Raw genomic sequence first — 19110 nt, 5'->3', positions numbered from 1 at the left:
AGGAAAACAAGGGTGTCCATTTCACCAACACAGGGAGACGTAACCAGGTAAGGGTCTGTCCTGCCCCGAGTCCTTAACAGTCTTTCAGTCCGTCCTGGGTTACGCTCCAACTATATACACAAAGGATTCCCGGTAAATCCACCAAAGACTCCTATAAATATCTAGAAACACATAATTATACACAAGCAACAATAACAGGTAAACATTAATAAAATAACTTGAACATTTAGATCCTCCACCGTATGGGCAGCTGGCCTCTAGTGACCCTAGTGGACCTACGGAGCTGGCTGACTGGTCCTGAGCTACAGGGTATAGGAGCTGTCAAGGGTAAACTGGGCAGCCGTCTACGGACTCTTTGGCTCACTAGGGGTATGGCAGGCTCACTATAAGCAGAGGGTTGATTCTCCTGGTCTGCTTGTGTGGGGTCTTCTGCCTCCTGGACCGGCTGTTCTTCCAGCTCCACCTGTGTCTCCGTAGGTCCTTGGGATGCTGGTTGGAGGAACGTGAGGACGGGTACCACAACAGCACCATTGACTTGAGTCCAAGACCGAGGGAAGTCTCCGAGCACAGTACTAACCATATCTTCCCTTTCCTCTATGGGTCGAGGGTCTTCTTGTTCCTCTTCAGGGTTCCGTAGCTGTTCGGGACACTTCTTCAGGTGATCCCGGGATACAATGGCTGTGGTTTCCCCTCCGTCTTTACTGATTGTACAGATCTTTGGGTTGTCGTGGCTTGAGGGCAGTACGGTGTACGGGTCCTTCTCCCACTGGTCGTCCAACTTGTGGAGCCGTCTTTTCCTCTGCAAGACCTGCTCTCCGGGCACCAGGGGAACAGCGGGAGCATACTGGTTGTAAGTTTTCTCTTGTCTTTCCCTAGCTTGACAGAGACTTCGCTCCACGCTCTCCTGTACTTTCCGGTACTGCTGCTGCCTCTCTGTGTCCCAGTCTGCTTCTGGTGAAGTGTCCTCGGGTGTCAGGACTCCCATCTCCAGATCAACAGGAAGCTTACCAGGTCTTGCCCTCATTAGGTAAGCCGGGGTACAGTTGGTGGAACCTACAGGGATGTGGTTGTATAGGTCCACCAGGTCGGGCAGCTTCTCAGGCCACAGACTGCGTTCCTCCAGGGGCAATGTTTTCAGGAGATCTATCACCACCTGGTTCATTTTCTCACAAAGTCCATTAGTTTGCGGGTGATAGGGTGTTGTTCTAATCTTCCGGCATCCATACAGGGTGCAGAACTCCTGGAAGACCTCCGCTTCAAAGGCAGGCCCCTGGTCCGTCAGCACCTGCTCCGGGTATCCGTGCGGACGGCAGAAGTGCTGCTGGAAGGCTCTAGCTGCTGTTTGAGCCGTTAAGTCCTTGACGGGGACGACAACCAAGAACCGGGAGTAGTGATCCACGATGGTTAACACGTAGACGTAGCCACTTCTGCTTGGGGTCAGTTTTACATGATCCAAGGCTACCAGTTCCAACGGCTGTCTGGTGATGATGGACCGCAGGGGAGTCTTCTGGCTGGCACGGTCCCTCCTTCTTAAGTTGCATGGGCCACAGTCTCTGCACCACCTCTCGATGGTCCTCTCATGCCTACCCAATGGAACCGCCCGCGCAGCAGGAACTCCAGCTTCTTCCATCCGAAATGCCCAGCGCCGTCGTGGTATGCCTCCATCACCATAGCTGCGTCTCTTCTTGGCACCACTACTTGCCAGATTAGTTCATGCGTCCGGGAGTTAACCATTCTGCGGCACAACTTTCCCTTATAAAGGAACAGTCGACTCTTCTCAGCCCACAGTTGCTTGGCTTCCTCCGGAGCGTCTGGGTCAAGGCGTGCATCTGGCCGAGTCAGCATCTCCTTTACCAGACGGACGGCAGGGTCACTGTCTTGCGTCTCCACCCAGTTGTAATGAGGTAAGGGATTGAACGTAGCGGTTTGCTTACTTCTTACACGGTGGGAATACTGGATAGTCCCATGACGGTGGAACGCGGGGAGTTCAACTTCTTCCAGTTCCTCTGAATCTTCCCCTACGTCCGGTAGGTTCGGCATCCTGGACAGGGCGTCTGCGTTGGTATTGGAGCGTCCTGCCCGGTATTTGATTGTAAACTCATAGTTGGACAAGCGGGCCATCCATCTCTGCTCTAGGGCACCGAGTCTCGCAGTGTCCAGGTGTGTCAACGGGTTGTTATCCGTGTACACGGTGAACCGGGAAGCAGCAAGGTAGTGCTTAAAGCGTTCGGTGACTGCCCACACCACTGCCAGGAACTCTAGCTTAAATGAGCTGTAATTCTCAAGGTTTCTTTCGGTGGGTCGCAGTTTTCGGCTGGCGTAAGCAATTACCCGTTCCTTCCCCTGCTGGATCTGGGACAGTACGGCTCCTAGCCCGATGTTACTGGCGTCGGTGTAGAGGATAAAGGGCTGGCTATAATCAGGGTACGCCAGGATTTCATCCCCCGTGAGGGCCATCTTCAGCTGGCGGAAGGACTCTTCTTCCAGCTTCTCCCATCTGAAGGGTGGCTTCTGGTTCTTGGCCTTCCTGGACTGGCCTATCAGGAGGTCCTGCATAGGAGCTGCCTTTTTGGTGAAACCGGGAATGAACCTTCGGTAGTAGCCTACCAACCCGAGGAACTGCCTCACTTCCTTTACGCTGGAGGGGCTTGGCCATTCCTTAATTGCGGTGATCTTATCAGGGTCGGGAGCCACTCCGTCAGCACTCACCACGTGTCCCAGGTACTGCACCTTTGGCTTCAGGAGGTGACACTTGGAAGGTTTCACCTTTAGGCCGTAACTTGCCAGAGCTTCAAACACTTCCGCCAGGTGCTTCAGGTGGTCCTCGTAGGTCTTGGAGTAGACGATGACTTCGTCCAGGTATAACAGGACCGTCTCAAAGTTCCGGTGTCCCAGACAGCACTCCATCAATCGCTGGAAGGTTCCTGGTGCGTTGCAGAGTCCAAACGGCATGCAGGTAAACTCGCTAAGTCCCATCGGGGTGGTGAATGCGGTCTTCTCCCGATCCGCCTCTGCTACAGGAACCTGCCAGTACCCGCTAGTGAGATCCAAGGTGGAGAAGAAGTTAGCAGATTTTAAAGCAGCCAAAGACTCCTCTATTCTTGGTAAGGGGTACGCATCTTTGTGTGTGATACGGTTAATTTTCCGGTAATCTACACACATTCTCATGGTGTTGTCTTTCTTTTTGACCAAGACTAGTGGAGCTGCCCAGGGGCTACAGCTATCCCTGATTACCCCAGCCTCCTTCATGTCTCTAAGCATCCCCTTGGCGTGTTGGTAGTGTGCAGGGGGTACGGGCCGATACCTCTCTTTTATGGGAGGATGGTCTCCCGTGGGGATGTGGTGTTCTACCCCCTTGACTCGCCCGAAGTCTAACGGGTGTTTACTAAACACTCTCTCGTACTCTTGAACCACCCGGTAGACTCCCTGTTTCTGGTGGGAGGGAGTGGAGTCAGTACCCAAATGTAGTTGCTGACACCAATCCTCCATTATTTTCGTAGAGCCGTTACCTTCCTCCGGGTGAGATGGAGGCAAGGGTTCCACAGACTGTATAGAATTTTGGTTGATAGTATATAATTTGGCTAGCGTAGCATACCGGGGCAGGTATACTTCCCTTTTCCCAATATTTATTATGCGAACGGGTACCCTCCCATGGCGTACATCAACTACCCCCCGTGCTGTCAAAATGGTGGGCCTACTGTCTGAGTAGACTGGTTCTACCATGGCCTGGTAATCTCTACCTCTCAGACCAATAGCTGCCCGGCACCAAATCATCATTTCACTTTTCGGGGGCATGGCAATAGGGAAAGGGTCACACATTCTTACGCTACCTATCTCACCACCGGAGAGTTCCACCTGTTGCCGTCGCATCAGTGCCCGGATCTCTTTCTGGAGCACTCGCTGCTGGCCAGAGCTGGCGTTCTTGGCAACCTGCTGTAAAATGAAAATCACCTCTGCAAGACAAATTTCAATCACATTAGTTCCTAGAGTTATCTTTGGGTGACTCTCGCGCTTGTCAATGTCCACAATGATCAGTCCCTGTGCTGCCAGTACGACTCTACCGATTTTAATGGTCATTTCTTTAAATCCGATCTGCGGCACGGGTTGACCATTGCTGGCAATGATACTCAAGTCGTCGTCAGGGTAGCGGGTTATATCCGAGTCATTCCAGTACTGCTTGAAGAGCACGTACGGGATGGTGGTGACCTGTGACCCGGTGTCCAGTAGGGCACTCATAGGAATGCCATCCAGTACCACAGGCAAGACTGGACGTCCTCCCACATATTTGTCGCGCCAGCTCGATGGGCCTGGTGATCTTTTTCCTGGGGGTTGGCCCTCTACCCCAGGTTGTGCCAGTTTAAAGGACAGTACCTTGCCATATGTCCGGGTTGATTGCAGCGGCGGCAGATGGGTTGTCCGTCCTCGTTGTATCGGTCGCTGGGTCTTCCTCTGGCCGGTGGGGTCCTCCTTGGTCGACGCCACGGGATGTCCTCCGGTCCGGATGCCAGCTGGATCTTCCCTGGAGTGGAAACCTGTAAAGACTGCACAGTTCGGGTTAGCGCAGCAACGCTTTTAGCTAGCTCTTGGACCTGATGGTGCAGGTCTGGAGCCGGGTCATTGTTCAAAGCCTGCGCATCAGCCCCCACAGGCCCTGCCGACAAGGGCGCCGCCTCCTGGTGGTAAGTGATAGCTGGGCGCCTGTGGGTCACAACGCCACCCGGTGCCGGTTCTCGGAGCACCCGGATGGCTCTGTCCTTGAACTGTGCAAAGTCCAGATGAGGATCCTGTAAGGCTATGGCCCGCAACTGGGTTCGGTGGACATTGCAATATAGTCCCTCTATAAATTGTTCGGTCAACAGCCTGTCCTCGTTTCCCACGCTGTCGGGGTCGGTCTGCTTAATGGCTCTCAGGGCCTCTTGTAGGTTTAGTGCATAGTCCCTTATACTCTCATGTGCTCGCTGCTTGCACCCATAGAATCTAAGCTTAATCTCGGCTGAGGTGCGGGTATCAAAGGTGTCCCTCAGCCGGGTTAGTATCCCCGCGACAGTCCTCCTCCCAGGTGGCCAGGACTTTACCTCCCTTTGGGCTGCCCCGGTTAGTTGGGCCACCAGGATGCTCACTTTTTGCTCTTCTGTGAGGGGGTACACCTGGAAGAGGCTATCCAGCTTTTCTCTAAAGTCATTCAGGGTATGTGACTCCCCTGAGTATTGGGGTAGCCAGGCTGCTCCCGGGATATAGGGCATGGTAAAAGGCATGACTGCAGCAGCGCTGGCGCTGGCGGGGGTTGAGGCAGTGAAGCTGTCCTCCGTATCCGACATCTTTCTCCCCCCCTAGTGGACCGTGGCCTAGCTTGCGATGATCCTCTTCCGTAGGCCGCGGCTCCGCAGTGGATCGTCAGGGTTGAGGACCTTCCGTCGCGCTCCTGTGACGTCAGCGTCTGCTGGGCTCCTTCCAGGACCTTACGCGACGTCTGGACGTGAGGCGGGGCTTCAGTTCTCGCGCGCTTTCGGAGTCCACGCCCCTCTTCTTCCCGCGCGGCGTCTTCAAGATGGCGTCCAACGGCGGGAAAACTCCACGGAAGGCGGGAAGAAGGCAGAAGATGGCGCCGGATGGCGGGAAAACTTCGCGGATGGCGGGAAGAAGGTAGAAGATGGCGCCGGATGGCGGGAAACCTCCACGGATGGCGGGAATCTTCACCACTGGTAAGTTTGAACAGTCTTTTTCAGGCACGCAGTACCCGGTGGTTGCGGGCACGTAATCCTGCCGACTACGCCAAAAGTTGACGCACCCCTGGGCCTACTTGGTGTAGCGCTGCGCACGCGGGGACTACCCGGAGCCGGGCCTGTTGGGGGGGTAGTAGTCTCGTGGCGGCGACCCGGTCCGTGCCCAGGGAGTCAGACTAAGTGGCGGTATATTAGCAGTAGATGTAAGACGACTACGCCACCCGTTGAATGCAGCTATGGAGCTGCCGCTGCAGGGCAGACCGCTGAGGCCGGTGGTAGGATAGTGCAGCGTAGATGGTATAACCCCCAACGGGAGGGGTATGGCCTCAGGGCAGCCGACGTGGATGATGGGGGTAGCAGGAACCACTCAGAGACGATGCGGTGTAGTTCAGGGTCTTTACTGGTGACAAAGATAGACCCTCCCGGAGTACTGGCTAGCGGTCAGGGCCTGGTCAGTCCTTGAGCAGATGGGATTCCCCTTGGCCAGGCGGAGTTGTAGGCCTCCCCAACTAATTGTACTCTTCTGGCTTCCTTGCTAGAGGCGGGTAAAGGTAGCCCACGTCCCTGAGTGTACCGTGTGGTGCTCACCCGTATGGCCGGTGACTCGGGGCCTTCTAGTGGCTTCCGCTCCACGACGGCGGTGCTGGTCCCACGCGTGTGACCGTGCCTTCGGGTTTCTTGGCCAGAGGACCTGAAATCCCCTGCCGGGCGGTTTCTGCTGCTGGGTCTGGGTTAATCCCCACAGCCTCGGACTCCGGGTCCGGTGGTAACTCTTCAATCAGGGCGAGCTCTTCAGCTGCCAGCCCTGATTCCTTTTTGCACTGCTCCCACAGAGCTCCTGATCTCTCTTTCCTATAGCTGCTTCTCTTCTTCTCAACTCTTCTTCTTCCTAACCCTGCCTCAGCCCCAGCTTTATATAGGGGAAGTTCTTCCCCTCCCAAGACTGGGCAGGAGGTGTGGCATGCATAGGATTCCTGACCAAGAGACCTCCCACCTGCTCTCAGACATAACATTGCTATTACTGTGGAGACCAGACCCCTGGGGTGCCACATTAATGACGCACCCCTGGGCCTTCGTCGCGCGGCATCGCGCGCACGGGAGCTTACCCGGAGCCGGATCTGTTGAGGGTTGTAGTCTCGTGGCGGTGACCCGGTCCGTGCCCAGGGAGTCAAACTGAGCGGCGATGTATTAGCGGTAGATGTTGGACGACTACGCCACCCGTTGAATGCAGCGAAGGAGCTGCCGCTGCAGGGCAGACCGCTGAGGCCGGTGGTAGGATTGTGCAGCGTGATAGTATCACCCCCAACGGGAGGGGTATGGCCTCAGGGCAGCCGACGTGGATGATGGGGGTAGCAGGAATCACTCAGAGACGATGCGGTGTAATTCAGGGTCTTTACTGGTGATAAAGATAGACCCTCCCGGAGTACTGGCTAGCGATCGGGGCCTGGTCAGTCCTTGAGCAGATGGGATCTCCCCTGGCCAGGCGGAGTTGTAGGCCTCCCAAACTGACTGTACTCTTCTGGCTACCTTGCTAGAGGCGGGTATAAGTAGCCCACGTCCCTGAGTGTACCGTGTGGTGCTCACCCGTATGGCCGGTGACTCGGGGCCTTCTAGTGGCGTCCGCTCCACGACGGCGGTGCTGGTCCCACGCGTGTGACCGTGCCTTCGGGTTTCTTGGCCAGAGGACCTGAAATCCCCTGCCGGGCGGTTTCTGCTGCTGGGTAAAGATTAGTCCCCACAGCCTCGGACTCCGGGTCCGGTGATAGCTTCTCAGTCAGGGCGAGCTCTGCAGCTGCCAGCCCTGACTCCTTATAGCACTGCTCCCACAGAGCTCCTGATGTTCTTTTCCTAGATCTGCTTCTCTTCTCTGTCTCTACTTCTTCTCTACTCTCTAACCCTGCCTCAGCCCTAGGTTTATATAGGGGAAGTTCTTCCCCTCCCAGGACTGGGCAGGAGGTGTGGCATGCACAGGATCCCTGACCAAGAGACCTCCCACCTGCTCTCAGACATAACATTGCTGTTACTGTGGAAACCAGACCCCTGGGGTGCCACATTCCCCCCTAGTGAAATTTAGTACTCCGGGACTAAACATATTTTTAGAAAAACATAACAAGGTATAAACAATAATAATACAATAAGAAAAACACATAAAGATGGTTACGGCGTGTCCGCAACCGGGTGCAGTCTTTGAAGAAAACAAAGGTGTCCATTTCACCAAAACAGGGAGACGTAACCAGCTAGGGGTCTGTCCTGCCCCGAGTCCTTAACAGTCTTTTAGTCCATTCCTGGGTTACGCTCCAACCAATTGTACAAGGATTCCCGGTAAATCCACCAAGGACTCCAAAAATAACTAGAAACACATAATTATTTACAAGTATCAGACAGGTGACCACAAATAAAACAATTTAAACACTTCAAATCCTCCAACGTGCGGGTAACTGGCCTCTAGTGGCCCTAGTGGACCTACGGAGTTGACTGTCTGGCCCTGAACTACAGGGTGTAGGAGCTGTCAAGGGTAAACTGGGCAGCTGTCTACGGGCTCTTTGGCTCACTAGGGGTACGGCAGGCTCACTATGAGCAGAGGGTTGATCCTCCTGTTCTGCTTGTGTGGAGTCTGCTGCCTCCTGGACCGGCTGCTCTTCCAGCTCTACCTGTTGCTCTGTAGGCACTTGGGATGCTGGTTGGAGGAACGTGAGGACGGGTACCACAACTGCACCATTGACTTGAGTCCAGGATCGAGGGAAGTCTCCGAGCACAGTACTAACCATATCTTCCCTTTCCTCTACGGGTCGAGGGTCTTCTTGCTCTCCTTCTGGGTTCCGTAGCTGTTCGGGACACTTCTTCAGGTGATCCCGGGATACAATGGCTGTGGTTTCCCCTCCGTCTTTACTGATGGTACAAACCTTTGGGTTGTCGTGGCTTGAGGGCAGTACGGTGTACGGGTCCTTCTCCCACTGGTCGTCCAACTTGTGGAGCCGTCTCTTCCTCTTCAAGACCTGCTCTTCGGGTACCAGGGGAACAGCGGGAGCATACTGGTTGTAATTTTTCTCTTGTCTTTCCCTAGCGAGACAGAGACTTCGCTCCACGCTCTCCTGTACTTTCCGGTACTGCTGCTGCCTCTCTGTGTCCCAGTCTGCTTCCGGTGAAGTGTCCTCGGGTGTCAGGACTCCCATCTCCAGGTCAACAGGTAGCTTACCAGGCCTTGCCCTCATTAAGTAAGCCGGGGTACAGTTGGTGGAACCTACAGGGATGTAGTTATATAGGTCCACCAGGTCGGGCAGCTTCTCAGGCCACAGACTGCGTTCTTCCAGGGGCAACGTTTTCAGAAGATCCATTACCACCTGGTTCATTTTCTCACAAAGTCCATTAGTTTGCGGATGATAGGGTGTCGTCCTTATCTTCCGGCAGCCATACAGATTGCAGAATTCCTGGAAGACCTCCGCTTCAAAGGAAGGTCCCTGGTCCGTCAGCACTTGGTCCGGGTACCCGTGTGGACGGCAGAAGTGCTGCTGGAAGGCTCTAGCTGCTGTTTGAGCTGTTAAGTCCTTAACGGGGACGACAACCAAGAACCGGGAGTAATGATCCACAATGGTTAACGCGTAGACGTAGCCACTTCTGCTTGGGGTCAGTTTTACATGATCCAAGGCTACCAGTTCCAACGGCTGCTTGGTGACAATGGACTGAAGGGGGGTCTTCTGGCTGGCACGGTCCTTCCTTCTTAGGTTGCACGGGCCACAGTCTCTGCACCACCTCTCGATGGTTCCCCTCATGCCTACCCAGTGGAACCGCCCGCGCAGCAGGAACTCCAGCTTCTTCCATCCGAAGTGTCCAGCCCCGTCGTGGTATGCCTCCATCACCATGACTGCGTCTCTTCGTGGCACCACTACTTGCCAGATTTGTTCATGCGTCCGGGAGTTAACCATTCTGCGGCACAACTTCCCCTTGTAAAGGAACAGTCGACTCTTCTCAGCCCACAGTTGTTTGGCTTCCTCCGGAGCGTCTGGGTCAAGGCGGGCATCTGGCTGAGTGAGCATCTCCTTCACCAGTCGGACGGCAGGGTCACTGTCTTGCGTTTCCTCCCAGTTGTAGTGAGGCAAGGGGTTAAACGTAGCGGCTTGCTTACTCCTTACCCGATGGGAATACTGGATAGTCCCATGACGGTGGAACGCGGGGAGTTCGACTTCTTCCAATCCCTCTGAATCTTCTCCTACGTCCGGTAGGTTTGGCATCCTGGACAGGGCGTCCGCGTTGGTATTGGAGCGTCCTGCCCGGTATTTGATTGTGAACTCGTAGTTGGACAGACGGGCCATCCATCTCTGCTCTAGGGCACCGAGTCTTGCCGTGTCCAGGTGTGTCAACGGGTTGTTATCCGTGTACACGGTGAACCGGGAAGAAGCGAGGTAGTGCTTAAAGCGTTCGGTGACTGCCCACACCACTGCCAGGAACTCTAGCTTAAATGAGCTGTAATTCTCAGGGTTTCTTTCGGTGGGTCGCAGTTTTCGACTGGCGTAAGCGATTACTCGTTCTTTCCCCTGCTGGATCTGGGACAGTACGGCTCCTAGTCCGATGTTACTTGCGTCGGTGTAGAGGATAAAGGGTTGGCTGTAATCAGGGTACGCCAGGATTTCATCCCCCGTGAGGGCCATCTTCAGCTGGCGGAAGGACTCTTCTTCTAACTTCTCCCATTTGAAGGGCGGCTTCTGGTTCTTGGCCTTCCGGGACTGGCCTATCAGGAGGTCCTGCATAGGAGCTGCCTTTTTGGTGAAACCGGGGATGAATCTGCGGTAATAGCCTACCAACCCGAGGAACTGCCGCACTTCCTTTACACTGGAGGGACTTGGCCATTCCTTAATTGCGGTGATCTTATCAGGGTCGGGAGCCACTCCGTCAGCGCTCACCACGTGTCCCAGGTACTGCACCTTTGGTTTCAGGAGGTGACACTTGGAGGGTTTCACCTTTAGGCCGTAGCTTGCCAGAGCTTCGAACACTTCCGCCAGGTGTTTCAGGTGGTCCTCATAAGTCTTGGAATATACGATGACATCGTCCAGGTACAACAGGACCGTCTCAAAGTTTCTGTGGCCCAGACAGCACTCCATTAATCGTTGAAAGGTTCCTGGTGCGTTACAGAGTCCGAACGGCATGCAGGTAAACTCGCTAAGTCCCATCGGGGTGGTGAATGCGGTCTTCTCCCGGTCCGCCTCTGCTACAGGAACCTGCCAGTACCCGCTAGTGAGATCCAAGGTAGAGAAGAAGTTAGCAGATCTTAAAGCAGCCAAAGACTCCTCTATCCTTGGTAAGGGGTACGCATCCTTGTGTGTGATACGGTTGATTTTCCGGTAATCTACACACATCCTCATGGTGTTGTCTTTCTTTTTGACTAAGACTAGTGGAGCTGCCCAGGGGCTACAGCTATCCCTGATCACCCCAGCCTCCTTCATGTCCCTAAGCATCCCCTTTGCGTGTTGGTAGTGTGCAGGGGGTACGGGTCGATACCTCTCTTTTATGGGAAGATGGTCTCCCGTGGGGATGTGGTGTTCTACCCCCTTGACTCGCCCGAAGTCTAACGGGTGTTTACTAAACACTCTCTCGTACTCTTGAACCACCCGATAGACTCCCTGTCTCTGGTGAGAGGGAGTGGAGTCAGTACCCAAATGTAGTTGCTGACACCAGTCCTCCATTGTTTCCTTAGAACCGTTACTTTCCTCCGGGGAAGATGGAGGCAAGGGTTCTACGGACTGTATGGAATTTTGATTGATGGTATACAATTTGGCTAGCGTGGCATACCGGGGCAGGTACACTTCCCTCTTCCCGATATTTATTATGCGAACGGGCACCCTCCCATGGCGTACATTGACCACCCCCCGTGCTGTCAAAATGGTGGGCCTACTGTCTGAGTAAACTGGTTCTACCATTGCCTGGTAATCTCTACCTCTCAGACCAATAGCTGCCCGGCACCAAATCATCATTTCACTTTTTGGGGGCATGGCAATAGGAAAAGGGTCACACATTCTTACGCTACCAATCTCACCACCGGAGAGTTCTATCTGTTGCCGTCGCATCAGTGCCCGGATCTCTTTCTGGAGCACTCGCTGCTGGCCGGAGCTGGCGTTCTTGGCAACCTGCTGTAAAAGGAAAATCACCTCTGCAAGACAATTTTCAATTACATTAGTTCCTAGAGTTATCTTTGGGTGACTCTCGCGCTTGTCAATGTCTACAATGATCAGTCCCTGTGCCGCCAATTCGACTACCGATTTTAATGGTCACCTCTTTAAATCCAATCTGTGGCATGGGCTGACCATTGCTGGCGATGATACTCAAGTCGTCGTCAGGGTAGCGGGTGATATCCGAGTCATTCCAGTACTGCTTGAAGAGCACGTACGGGATAGTGGTAACCTGTGACCCGGTGTCCAGTAGGGCACTCATGGGGATGCCATCCAGTACCACGGGCAAGACTGGACGTCCTCCCACATATTTGTCGCGCCAGTTCGATGGGCCTGATGATCTTTTTCCTGGGGTTTGGCCCTCTACCCCAGGTTGTGCCAGTTTAAAGGACAGTACCTTGCCATATGTCCGGGTTGATTGCAGCGGCGGCAGATGGGTTGTCCGTCCTCGTTGTATCGGTCGCTGGGTCTTCCTCTGGCCGGTGGGGTCCTCCTTGGTCGACGCCACGGGATGTCCTCCGGTCCGGATGCCAGCTGGATCTTCCCTGGAGTGGAAACCTGTAAAGACTGCACAGTTCGGGTTAGCGCGGCAACGCTTTTAGCTAGCTCTTGGACCTGATGGTGCAGGTCTGGAGCCGGGTCATTGTTCAAAGCCTGCGCATCAGCTCCCACAGGCCCTGCCGACAAGGGTGCCGCCTCCTGGTGGTAAGTGGTAGTGGGGCGTCTGTAGGTCACAACGCCACCTGGTGCCGGTTCTCGGAGCACCCGGATGGCTCTGTCCTTGAACTGTGCAAATCCCAGATGAGGGTCCTGTAAGGCCATTGCCCGCAACTGGGTTCGGTGGGCATTGCAATATAAACCCTCTATAAATTGTTCAGTCAACAGCCTGTCCTCGTCTCCCACGCCGTCAGGGTCGGTCTGCTTAATGGCTCTCAGGGCCTCTTGTAGGTTCAGGGCATAGTCCCTTATACTCTCGTGTGCTCGCTGCTTGCACCCGTAGAATCTAAGCTTGATCTCGGCTGAGGTGCGGGTATCAAAGGTGTCCCTCAGCCGGGTTAGTATCCCTGCAACAGTCCTTCCCCCAGGTGGCCAGGACTTTACCTCCCTTTGGGCTGCCCCGTTTAATTGGGCCACCAGGATGCTCACTTTTTGCTCTTCTGTGAGGGGATACACCTGGAAGAGGCTATCCAGCTTTTCTCTAAAGTCATGCAGGGTATGTGACTCCCCTGAGTACTGGGGTAGCCAGGCCGCTCCCGGGATATAGGGCATGGTGAAAGGCATGACTGCAGCAGCGGTGGCGCTGGCGGGGGTTGAGGCAGTGAAGCTCTCCTCCGTATCCGACATCTTCCTCCCCCCTAGTGGACCGTGGCCTACCTTGCGATGATCCTCTTCCGTAGGCCGCGGCTCCGCAGTGGATCGTCAGGGTTGAGGACCTTCCGTCGCGCTCCTGTGACGTCGGCGTCTGCTGGGCTCCTTCCAGGACCTTACGCAACGTCCGGACGTGAGGCGGGGCTTCAGTTCTCGCGCGCTTTCGGAGTCCACGCCCCTCTTCTTCCCGCGCGGCGTCTTCAAGATGGCGTCCAACGGCGGGAAAACTCCATGGATGGCGGGAAGAAGGCAGAAGATGGCGCCGGATGGCGGGAATCTTCACCACTGGTAAGTTTGAACAGTCTTTTTCAGGCACGCAGTACCCGGTGGTTGCGGGCACGAGATCCTGCCGACTACGCCAAAAGTTGACGCACCCCTGGGCCTTCGTCGCGCGGCATCGCGCGCACGGGAGCTTACCCGGAGCCGGATCTGTTGAGGGTTGTAGTCTCGTGGCGGTGACCCGGTCCGTGCCCAGGGAGTCAAACTGAGCGGCGATGTATTAGCGGTAGATGTTGGACGACTACGCCACCCGTTGAATGCAGCGAAGGAGCTGCCGCTGCAGGGCAGACCGCTGAGGCCGGTGGTAGGATTGTGCAGCGTGATAGTATCACCCCCAACGGGAGGGGTATGGCCTCAGGGCAGCCGACGTGGATGATGGGGGTAGCAGGAATCACTCAGAGACGATGCGGTGTAATTCAGGGTCTTTACTGGTGATAAAGATAGACCCTCCCGGAGTACTGGCTAGCGATCGGGGCCTGGTCAGTCCTTGAGCAGATGGGATCTCCCCTGGCCAGGCGGAGTTGTAGGCCTCCCAAACTGACTGTACTCTTCTGGCTACCTTGCTAGAGGCGGGTATAAGTAGCCCACGTCCCTGAGTGTACCGTGTGGTGCTCACCCGTATGGCCGGTGACTCGGGGCCTTCTAGTGGCGTCCGCTCCACGACGGCGGTGCTGGTCCCACGCGTGTGACCGTGCCTTCGGGTTTCTTGGCCAGAGGACCTGAAATCCCCTGCCGGGCGGTTTCTGCTGCTGGGTAAAGATTAGTCCCCACAGCCTCGGACTCCGGGTCCGGTGATAGCTTCTCAGTCAGGGCGAGCTCTGCAGCTGCCAGCCCTGACTCCTTATAGCACTGCTCCCACAGAGCTCCTGATGTTCTTTTCCTAGATCTGCTTCTCTTCTCTGTCTCTACTTCTTCTTTACTCTCTAACCCTGCCTCAGCCCTAGGTTTATATAGGGGAAGTTCTTCCCCTCCCAGGACTGGGCAGGAGGTGTGGCATGCACAGGATCCCTGACCAAGAGACCTCCCACCTGCTCTCAGACATAACATTGCTGTTACTGTGGAAACCAGACCCCTGGGGTGCCACATTAACATTCCAGGTTACATCACAGAGGACAGCCACCTCTGTGATACATACCTCCCATCAACTATGTGTCCGTTAGCCACCTTACACCCAATACACCACTGGATAACTACAGAAAACATACTGTGAGTAAATTACACTACCAAACAAAATGAAACTGCTATACTATTATTTAATAATTGCATCATAACCATAAATGATAATGTAATAAACTACTGATAAGTGATGTCTTCTCTGATTGCAGTTTTTACATTCCTTGTTTTTCTCCATCTGGCCCAGACTTCAATGGCAGCTTCTTCTAGAAGGGTTTGCTACACAGACATCTTTGGCCCCATTCTTTCTTTTCCAGCACAACATCACACATTACATAGCCCCTGAATACTACTGCCCCTTTTAATAATAGCATCCTGTGGCCCAGTGCCCTCAAATATTGTACTGGAGTAAATAGCTCTGTACAAATATTGCCCCCCCCCCCCCCCTAAAGGGCTTACAGTGATTAGAGTAAAAAATGTACCATACAGATAGTAACCTATAGCACCTTTTGCCTTTAGGCTGTGTGCACACGATGTGTTTTTTATGCATTTCCGCAGCGTTTCTGCAGCTGCGGAAACGCATTAAAAACGCATGGTAGAAGGGCAACAATGTTCCCCAATGAAAGAATCAAAGATCCGCAGCATGTCCATTAATTTTGCGGAAACGCCGCCATTGACTTGCATTAGAACGCGCCAATTCCGCAAGACTGCATTTGTACTTGCGTTATTGGCGCGTTCTAATGTGCGGGATGGTACCCGGGTGTGGAGGACAGGAGACTCTCCTCCACACCCAGGTACCATTAAAAAGCTGTAAAAACAAGAACAAAATAAAAAATAAAGATATATTCACCTTCTGACGGCCCCCGGTCTCCTTCCCTCTGCTCGCGTGCAAAACTGAAGGACCTTCGGTGACGTCACAGTCATGTGACTGCAGGCCCTTCAGCACAGTTTCTCGCGATATCCCGGCAACCAGGAACAAGCCAGGAACGAACGCGGCAGCACACGCCGGGGCATTAGAGGGTGAGTATAGCTTTATTTTTTTATTTTTAAACATTCTTATACGGTCACACTATATAAATCCATCCCGGTTGCATGGATTTATATAGTGTGACCTAGTTGTCAAGCACTTTCCAAGTGATGCTAAAATCGCCTGGAAAGCGCTTGTCAATCCGCATGTATTCCGCAGGAAAAACGCATGTACAATCCGCATGCGTTTTTTCTGCCAGGGAGATGCAGAAATGATGCAGAAATTTTCTGCTTCATTTCTGCATCGTGTGCACATACCCTAATACAGAAAGTGCTGTGTGCCCACGTAGCGTTTTTCAAGCGTTTATGCTGCGGAAGTTCCGCAGCGGAAACGCTTGTGAAACGCTAGGTAATCCGCCCCCATGGTCCCCAAGGGGATTCCGCATGTTCTATGCACATGCTGCGGATTTTTCCGCAGCGTTTATGCTGCGTACAAAAATCCGCAGCATGTCATTTAATTTTGCGGAAGCGCAGCGGAACTCCCGCCATTGACTTGCATTGAGACGCATAGAAACCGCGACTGTACATTTTTACAAGCGGCTTCTATGCGTCTCTATGTGCGGATGGTACCCAGTTCTGGAGGAGAGGAGACTCTCATCCATACCTGGGTACCATTGTACCTGTAAAAAAAGAATAAAATAACAAATAAAGTTTATATTCACCTGTCCGACGGCTTCTCTCTGCATGCCGGCATCGCTTGAGGACCTGCGGTGACGTCACAGTCATGTGACCGCAGGCCCTTCACCGCTCTGTCTCGCGATATGCCGGCAGCCGGGAACCAGACAGGAACGAGCGCTGCAGCCACGCCGGGACATCGGGGGTGAGTATAGCTTTATTTGTTTTAATTTTTACGGTTCACACTGTATAAATCCATGCTGTTTGCATGGATTTATACAGTGTAACCTAGTTGTCAAGCACTTTCCAAGTGATGCTATCGCCTGGAAAGCGCTTGTCAATCTGCATGCGGAAACGCATGTGAATCTGCATGTGGATCCGCATGTATTCTGCAGGAAAAATGCATGCACAATCTGCATGCGTTTTTTTCTGCCAGGGAGATGCAGAAATGCTGCAGAAATTTTCTGCTTCATTTCTGCATCGTGGGCACATAGCCTTAGTGCCATCTATAACATATAAAATTGTGCCATGTAGTCTGCCCCATATATCGTGTCCCATGCCTTTGCCAAAGATACATACAAAAAGGAGCCAGGGGTGGCATTAAAAGAAGCAAATCTTTCCTTGCCCTTGCACAACTCCCACCTAAGCCATACCTGCCAATAATACCTATTTGGCTGTGCTAGTCTTGTAAACCTGACCAGGAAAAGGCTCAGGCTTAGCAAGACCATGCGTAAAAATAGACATTTTGGGGTGTTTTCTCAGACCGTTGTGGGGTTGGGGCTTAAACTTTTCAAATTTTGAATGACAGATATTGGCATATATGCCTAAGTGCCAAGTGGGGCATGATACTTGTGTCAACTGGGGCATGAGACCCATGTCCCATCTAGGATGCTGTTAGATCAGCATTCGGGTCTCCATTGTCCTCCTCCATATTATATAGATCGTATTTAGTGGACTATGAGCACTACAATCCATATTCACAACTTATAAACCTACGATCAGTTCAATATTATTTTATGCACACCAGGCATTAGGGTTTCGGCTGCAACCCTTGAAATTCTATTGCCTACGGCATTAACTTCTTTAGTGGGGTCTCCTGAGGCTAGAAGAAAATCTAGATTACATAGCTTAGTACATTCCTTACCGAATATCTGCATATATCCACAAATGTTGTGTTCAGAGCAGGTGATAGAAAATTCTGCCCGAGGCTCAGTGCAATCTATATGAGTGTATGCAGCTGATTCTTCCAGTAGAAGATACGCTACCTAATACCGTGAATCTACACATGTGCCGCCCAATATAAAGTGAGAATTCACTATTCTAGGTAGAGATTGCTCTATATGTAGAGAGGGGTTCTTCTTTCAGGAACCCCCTGCATGAGCCAGAACAGATAGTTACTGGCTTGGACTCTATATGTAGTACATGAACTACAAATTTTTCTTTCGTATTTTTGCAGACGAGCAGCAACATGGAGGAAATTCGAACAAATCTATTCCATACGCTTCAGGAATAATCACAAAACTTGATACCGACTTTTAAATTCATGGCATGTCAAGTTCTGCCAATCCTATGGTTGTGGATTTTGTGGTTGATTACCTGTAGATCCACAGAAAAATCCACAAATCGAAATAAGTTTGAAATAAAAGAAAAAATATGATTGCTCCCCAGGTGCTTCTGTGAAGAATTTTTCCTGGTCCCCAGATAGTCTCTCATAGCTACCAATTTAAAGTTTTATTAGTCCTGCCTCTGCTCCCACCCAGTCCTGGTCCCATCCCAACCAGAATCGTACACTTGTGGGTGAAATTTGTGTAAACCCCACATCTTTTTGCCTGGGGATGCCGCAAATTTGGCAGAAATGTTTTAAAAAAATCTTAACAGTCCAGGCCAGTTTGGGATTTTTGTCAGGTATGGTCTCTGTAAAATCGGCCTCCAAAGCTTAAGTGTGAAGCCGACTGTGTGCAACAGTCACATGGGAACCATTGCTACGCTTCTTTTCTGTGCTGTCGTGCTGCTGACAGTGTGCAGCTAAAAAGGTATTAACTATTCCTCCTTCAGGGCTGGACTAAATCCACAATGGATACATTATACTCCGACCACCTCTACCATAAAGCAACAAGACATTTTTCAGGCCATTTTCAATTTCTGGCTGACCAAAACACCAACAGCTCAGCACGCCCCTGCACCAGACTAGACACTGAGCTGTCAATCAAAGTACTGACATCTTCAGCACGCCCCTGTACCAGTTTTAATGGCTGAGCCATCAGTAACTGCATCAAAGACACACTTAGGGGTGGAATTGTTACAGTACCCCCTCTTTTAGGGGAGGCACTGGACCCCCAGGTTTCCCAGAAAATTTTATAAGGAAGGCCCTGACTAACCGCTCGCTCTTCACATCTCAAGCTGGGTCCCAGGATCTCTCCTCTGGTCTGTGTCCCCTCCAGTGGATGAGGTACTGGAGGGAATTTTGGACCCTACGAGAATCCACAACCCTCCAAACCTCATTCTCCAAGCCACCGTCGACAGAAACCGGAGGAAGTGCGAATGAAGGAGACACCGCCGAAGGGACAAACTTTTTTAATGCTGACTTATGGAACACGTTAGGGATGCAAAGGGATAGAGGAAGATTTAATCTGAATGCCACTGGATTGACCACCTCCAGGATCTCATATGGGCCAATCAACTTTCAACCCAACTTTGCTGACGGCACTTTAAGTTTAATATTCCTAGATGACAACCAAATCTTATTCCCAGTCTTAAAAACAGGACCCATCAAATGTCTTCTATCGCCCTTCCGTTTTTGGCGAATCTGAGCGGTCCCAATATTC

This window comes from Phyllobates terribilis, unplaced genomic scaffold (genome assembly GCF_046119375.1).
Source record: "Phyllobates terribilis strain yellow unplaced genomic scaffold, ASM4611937v1 Scaffold_11__3_contigs__length_659146591, whole genome shotgun sequence".
Classification (NCBI taxonomy): Eukaryota; Metazoa; Chordata; class Amphibia; order Anura; family Dendrobatidae; genus Phyllobates; species Phyllobates terribilis.
Note: the sequence above shows the minus strand (reverse complement) of the source record.